Genomic DNA, 7,680 nt, shown 5'->3' with positions numbered 1-7,680 from the left:
ACGTTCCAGAATCATACAACGCCACACAGGGCTGTCAATGGCATGAAGCTGTGCGACACGCTGGAGCTGCACTTGAAGATGCCAGTAGCATAGATCTCAGAAGCGGAGGCACCTGAGCCAACATGCCAGCGTTTAGTGCTGAGTCACCTGCAGCAGGTTATACAACTTTTCTCAGTTTCCATTTTCTTTTTGTAAAAATCAAGCAGCCACTGTGGCATGGCGGGACATTGTGAGGATTAAATAAGGCAGGGGTTAGGATGCTTGCCTTGGTGTGCTGTGCTCAGGAATCTACCGAGCGTGTTGCCTGCCAATCTGTGCCAACACAGGCACAGAGGGGAGGACGGGCTCCATGGACTGGGCCTTGGCGGTGCCCTGCAGTGGTGAGTGCACCGGAGAGATGGGCCCACTAGGGGCGCTGTGGGTGAGCTGAGACAACAGAGCCGGAGAACAGCCTTGCTCATGCAGCTGCAGGGCAGCCACAGCGCCCAGAGAAGCCACGGTGAGGCAGCTTTGCTTGAACCGAAGGCTAACATGTGAGAACTTTGACAGACCTAACGCCTCAATCAGGTGTTCACGGAGTACAGGTTGATATAAGCCTATTCTGAGGATGCCTATGGAGAGGGCCAAGATGGGCAGCATTCGTGGGAAAGGTGAGCTCACCTGCCAGTGTGTAACAGCTCCTGAAAGGTGAGGCATCTCATCATCTGAAGAGAGCTTAGAAATGCTTCCCAAGGGGCAGGTGGAGTGGTGACACACACAGCAGGTTAAGTCACCACGTGAGACGCCTACATTCCATGTTGGAATACGATTTGGGTCCCGGCTAATCCACATTTCCCATAAACTCCCTGCTAATGCACCTGGGAAGGCAGTGAAGCTGGCCCAAGTCCTTCAGTCCCTAACCATCCCATGGGGGAGACCCACATGGCAGTCCTGTCCCCGGGATTCAGCCTGGCCCAGCCCCATGGGGGAGACCCACATGGCAGTCCTGTCCCCGGGATTCAGCCTGGCCCAGCCTGGCTGCTGCAGGCACGGCGGAATGAACTATGAAGAGAAAAGATTTGTCTCTCCGTTTCAAATAAAACAGGTGTTTTTTTTTTGTTTTGTTTTGTTTTTTTTTAGGTTGAAACGGGGACAGTGAAGTTGTCAGTGGCAAGACAGAGGTTGGTATGGGAAATTATTCTCACGATACGTGGGTGCTAAAGCCTAGAACTTTGTAGAATAATTGCCCCGGATGCTCCTGGGAGCAAGGAGGTGAGAGGGATCAAAGGCCATAAGAGCACACAGCACGACAACCTTGAATTCTCTTCTGGATGCTTCACAGGGCTGTTCCCCAGCTTCATAAATCACACCCAGAGTGAACTGCAGTTAACTTAGAGAACACCTGACCAACCAGGTGTCCAAGGTCTAAATTACAGTGCAGAAATCGGAAGCCAACAAATAGCCTCCACAGCGATAAGAACATAATCCTTATCAAACACTTTCTCTTACCTTTGACACATGCTTGAACCACATTGACCCTTGTGGGTTGGTGGGGGCAGGGTGGGGGGCTTACGTTACAGTCAGCACTGGCTTTTAGAGGTTCACTCTGTCTCCTGGTGGGAGTCTCCCCCCCCCCCCCCCCCGTCCAAAGCTGGACGTTGTTAATCAGCTTGCAGCCAATACCAGCAACACAGAAAACATCATCTTTGTTTGGAAGACACGTAACAGACGTGTCCCTGGGCCCACTGCAGTAAGGTCTGGCTTCTCTTCCCAGCAACCTTCTGCTCTGCATTTACTCACTTTCAGAGAATAAGATAAGCACTGGGCCAGCTCCAGGAGCCCGGCGGCCCCAGGCCCTACCCTCAAGTGGCTCCACCTTGTATCCTCCTGACAATATCAGATCTGCCAAGCTCGGTCCACGACACGTCTTGGCAACTATGCCACTTCATCAGCGCAGTGGGGACCTCCGGTGTAGCTCATTCCCTCCCTGTGTGAGCTGCTGTCTTGGGAAACATCACCCTCAAAACTTGGCCTAATATTAGCCTTGCTTTCCCTGCTGAGTTGAGCCACTGTTCACCTCCAGATCCGCACATCCAAGGCCTACACCCCAACATCTCAGACCGTCACCCGACTCAGCAGCAGGGCCACTGCAGGTGTATTCAGCTGAGGTCACCCTCATGCCACATGATGGAGGCTTGTCCTCGTGACAAAGGGAAGCACAGAAATGGTGAGATGAAGGTGAATGGTCATCAGGGGAGGCCACCAAGGATGGACAGCTACCCCAGAAGTGGCACGGGGCCTGGAATGGGGTCTCCATCATGAGCCCACTGTCAGCCCCGCCAGCGTCTCCACCTAGGGCTTGGGGACTCCAGAGCTGGAAAAGAGCCAAGTCGTACTTTGTGCTTGCAGTCCTTTCAGAGGATGCGCTAGTCTGGATTTCTCATCGACATATTAACCACTTAGAAGTTAGAATATGGGCCTGGCGCCGTGGCCTAGCGGCTAAAGTCCTCACCTTGAATGTGCCGGGATCCGATATGAGCACCGGTTCTAATCCCAGCAACTCCAGTTCCCATCCAGCTCCCTGCCCGTGGCCTGGCAAAGCAGTCCAGGATGGCCCAAAGCCTTGGGACCCTGCACCTGCGTGGGAGACCTGGAGGAGATTCCTGGCTCCTGGCTTTGGATTGGCTCAGTTCCAGTCATTGTGGCTACTTGGGGAGTGAATTATCGAATGGAAGATCTTCCTCTCTCTCTCTCCTCTCTGTGTCTCTACTTTGCAATAACAATAAATAAATCTTTTTTTTTAAAAAAAAAAGTTAGAACACTCTTAGTATTTAATGTGCAAAACCCACAAGGAGACCCCTGCCTCATCACCATACCTAGCAGAGAAGCACTGTCTATGAGAAACCCCACCTGTAGACCTACTACTCGTCACTGACTCTCCAGGGGAACCCCTGGCCCTCCCAACATGCCCACCAGCATGCTGGGAGCCACATTCTGCCCCAGGGGCTGCTAGAACCGCGGCCATGTACCTGCACGGGGTCCAAGGCTGCTGCTCCCTGCCCTTCACTCTCCTTGCACCCGGGCTTCTCTGGGAAGGTGACGGTGACACAGGTCACCCTCACATCAGTGCCCTCAAACACCTAACCACATGCACTTGGCATACAGCACAGGCTTTGTTACTTATTTGCTATTCTACTATCATGGGCTCCATGATGATATTTGAGCTTGCACAATGTTGAGAAGCAGTTTTCAGAAGAGTGAAAAGTTCAGCTCCTTCTTGATTGTGACAGGTACAGGATTTAAGTCACAGGAAGTCACAGTATTACCCGGGGGGCAACATGTGCAGAACTATAACACAGATCTTGCATATTAGGTAAACTGGTTCTACTTAAGATCAATTCTGGGGCCCAGCACAATGGCTCAGCAACTGGAGCCTGAACTTTGGCTCTGGCAATGAAAGGGATTGCCTAACAGGGTACATGAATTGATAAGCTAAGCTTTCCTTTATATATTTTGGCTGAGGAAGGAACAGGTAAGCTCTTTTCTGGTGACAGAGTTTGGAAATAGACAAACCAGCGGTGTGGACAGAGGGATGATCATGTTTAACTAATATGCTAAGCTAACCAGAATCTTCCCACCCAGACAGATTTGATTTGAAAGGGACTAGGCTCTGAGGGCCTGTGAGCTGTCAGTTTCTGCCAAATTGCTGTGATCAAACCACCCTGCGGGGTTGGAGAAGCCCCACCCAGACCCCAGTCCTATTGGCAGAAGCCCCTTCATCCCCTATGGCTACAGAGGCAGGGGACCAGGTCTGGAATTCTCATGGGGCACCCAAGGATCCTCCCACCCACCCAGGAAGTCCAGCTGGCCACAGGATGCCAGACGGCAGGCTGAAGCAAGACAAACGAATGAACCCAAGTGACTCGGGCAGAGCTGTGTGTGAACTCTGCCAAGGTTTCTCTTTGGCCCCATGCAGCCAAAGCCAGTTCCTGACAGAACACGATATGTTAACTTAATTGTGACTTGAAGTTCAGCCCGCAGTTTATTTAGTGAAAAGAAAACCAGTTGAGCAACAGGATCAGGAAAAATCAAAGGTTGAAATCTTGTGTATTATAACCTAGAGAAACCTCCCTGAGTCCAACAACATTGGCATCAGTCTGGCTTCACCACAGCCCAATCGTTTGCAGCCACTCCCAACACTGACACACACAGAATAACTTCAGTCTGCTTGCAACATTAGATCCCTTTTGCCCATTACCAAACATTTAACTTAAAAAAGTTTTATTTATTTATTTTCATTTGACGGGCAAAGAGACCAGGATCCCACATGGGCGCCGGTTCTAATCCAAGGCAGCCCTGCTTCCCATCCAGCTCCCTGTTTGTGGCCTGGGAAAGCAGTCGAGGACGGCCCAGAGCCTTGGGACCCTGCACCTGCATGGGAGACCCAGAAGAGGATCTGGGCTCCTGGCTCCGGATCGGCACAGCTCTGACCATTGCAGCCACTTGGGGAGTGAATTGATGGATGGAAGATCTTTCTTTCCATCTTACCTCCTCTCTGTATATCTGACTTTCCAATAAAAAGAAAATAAAATCTTACAAAAAAAAAATTCCGAACCCAGATTCGTCAGCACAAACTGTGGCAGCAGGTATTCCAGCATGCATCATCTACCCTCGGGGACCACCTCTCTCCCCGACCTCTGAAACACATGAAGTCACTGTTCACCACAGGCTGACCTGTACGGCCACATTTATCTTCATGGCTCCCATGCCTACCAGTCTGTTTCTTAGTGTTACTCCCCAATCAGCTCACATTCACTTCAAACGCATTTACGATCACGCCACTGAATTGAATGTTATGTAACTTAAAAAAAAAAATGTAGCTAGGAAGACATCTCCATAAAGATCAGGAAGATATGAGTGGAACGCTTATAAAAGCTTTAAGGGGTTGTTAAGACTACTGATCAGATGTAGGCAAGGGAACCATAAAAGATCCAGTAGAAAATTCTGAAGTACAGCAAAGGGGAACTGAAGTGATGCATAGTGAATGCTGGACTCCAATCCGAGGAGGCCTTCTCAGAGAGCAGTTCTTGGCAGGCAAACAGCCAAGCGAACTTGAAGTGCTCATGGTTTCCCAATCTCCCTGGGCTTGGTAATCGGCCTGCCTGCAGCCTCCAGGTGAGAAGGGACCTGCATGGGCACTGCTGGGGGGATTCTTAGCAAGTTTATCGCCTTCAGACCTAATGCCACATGCCTTCTGGCAAAACCCTGGTTGGGCAAACTGACATCTGTGAGCCTGAAAGAAGTTTAAGGCTGAGGAGGAACAGGTGAGGGCTGGGCCTGAGCTCCACGTCTGCTCTGCTGGGAGGAGCTTCGGGAGAGAAATGAGGGGACACAGGAGCCACTCTGAACTGGGAGACCACAGGGGCCAGCCCAGAGTGCAGTCTCAGTGCAGATGACTGAAAAGTCCAGGAAGACAGAAAGTGCCGCCCGCGAGCAGCGCACAGTCTGCCCAGGCACTGCCTTGCAAGGACTTAGTCTCCCCTAACAGGGACAACTGCAACCCCAAACATGCTGCTGCTCTCAGCCACATCTGCTGGGACACCTGCAACTCGCTCAATGCCCAGGGGACAGCAGAGGCAAGAGGACTTTTCTGGCCAATGCTTAGCCTAAAACTAAAGGCTTTAGAGGAAAGCCGTGAGAGGCTGTGTCCACTTCTCCAGCACGGGAGAGTCTGGGGACTCCAGCACGGCAGGCAAGCTAAAGCAGGAGGTACAACGGCTATGCAGAGATAGCAAGAGACTGCCCAGACCTGACAGCTAGCTGCTCGTCCACCCTCATGCTTGCTGCTGATAAGCTGCCACCTCCTGCTGCCCTGCTTTTGGACAGACTCCAAGACCTGCACTAAGACAGCCTTCCACAGTACTTCACAAGCCACAGGGTTTGGGTGCTGGGAAGGTGAGAGCTGTGTCTGGTAACATCTCTCTCCCTTTGGCCAGGCTGAGAAGCTCCTGGAGTCTAAATACCTGGGCTCCAAGGTGCAAAACTGGGTGTCAGTCTCCTGGCCTGCACTTCTTTAAAGGCAGCAAGCAGGCCATGCAGGGAGCTTCAGGGCCACCTGGGGCTGGGACCATCTTTCAGGCTTGTGGGCCACAGTGACATCAAGGTGGTGTCTACTGAGGATAACCCGATGATGGTGACAAGAGACAGGAGAGGTACTAGGGAAGAAGATCAGCTAAGGGACAGCAGTCACTACTCTTGCACCTGTTCAAGTCCCTTCTAGGTTGCTGGAACTGGACAACGGCCTGGGAAGACCCAGACAAGACTATTAGTGAGCACGGAGAGTCAGAATTCAGATGTGAAAGGCTGAAGACCTGGACCCCCACACAACACTGAAGGAGAGAGGAAACAGAAAGGAGACAAGCCATCTATAAACAAACGCTATGTACAAATAATGAGTTTGTCATCAATGGCAAAGACGCATCTGCATTTGTTCAGAGCTAGCCCTGAAGTCAGCCAAATTCAACCTGGTCCAGGAGCAAACAGACTACTCTGTGACCAGAACAATCTGCTGCCTACATGCACACCCTAACACAGCCATCCCTTATGGAACCCAGAAATTAAACCCTGTGCAATCCAACATCACAAGTTGTTGGACTCTCCGTGTGACTGACTTCAGTAGGAAAAGGCAGGAGCAGAAGCTCTGGCGTTGCACGGACGAGAACCCAGCAGCAAGACCAGCTCTGCCCACTCCTGCAGGCTCAAGGTCAGTCTGCCGCCCAAGGCTGGCTTTGGTTGCACCTTGATCAAAATAGACATTTGTCAAACAAACAAGACCACAGGAGCGTTTCAGTATGTGTCATGATTTCTCAGTCTCTCAGATTCTCATTATTTGCTTATGAATTGGTTGGTTGCACAGCATGCCTCCTTAGAGCCCCCCTTCCCGGGGGCCTGTGTGCTGTGTCTGGGATGGGCGCTGGCCTCCAGCTGACCTCTGCCTGCTGGGCACTGGTCTCCAGGCTATTGGGCAAACGCCGACGTCCAGAAAGTACTACGGCTTGTCCTGCAAGCCCCCCAAAAGTGAGTGAGCTGACTTCAGACTGGCATCCCGAAAAAGCCATCAGACAAGCTCTCCTGCGGTGACACACCACATCCAACCAGACTGTGTCCTTGGAAGAACAGAGCCGAGAGCTGCACTCATAGCAGCCAAGGGATCCAAGATGCTGTGCACATCAGGGCGGTAGGGCCCTACAGATGCTGTGCACATCAGGGCGGTAGGGCCCTACAGTGCTGTGCACATTAGGGCGGTAGGGCCCTACAGATCTGGGAACTCCTGGCCTCTGAAACGGCAATGCAGGGCTGGTGATTTCAGCTGCCCAATTTGTGATTAGCCAACTCCTTACAAAGGATTTACAAATTCATACTTCAGATACATTGCCCATGAGACACCCACTTCATAGATGGTTCTGGAGTATTTAAAAGAACAAAAATGTGGAGTTTCATAGCTAACCCAAGACACAAATATTTGCACAGTACCTTCATAAAGATTACTTTTCATTTCAAAATACAGATAAGCTCAACTCACGTTGGTAGTCCCTTAAGGTTTGTTCTTGAAGGTTGTAGGGCACAGTGAGAGAAATGGAAGGGAAGCTGCAGCTGGAAACCAGATCGCCAGAGGGACCTGAACTGTCCCAGCTCGGCCCT

The sequence above is a fragment of the Ochotona princeps genome, chromosome 18 (genome assembly GCF_030435755.1).
Source record: "Ochotona princeps isolate mOchPri1 chromosome 18, mOchPri1.hap1, whole genome shotgun sequence".
In the NCBI taxonomy this organism is placed as follows: Eukaryota; Metazoa; Chordata; class Mammalia; order Lagomorpha; family Ochotonidae; genus Ochotona; species Ochotona princeps.
Note: the sequence above shows the minus strand (reverse complement) of the source record.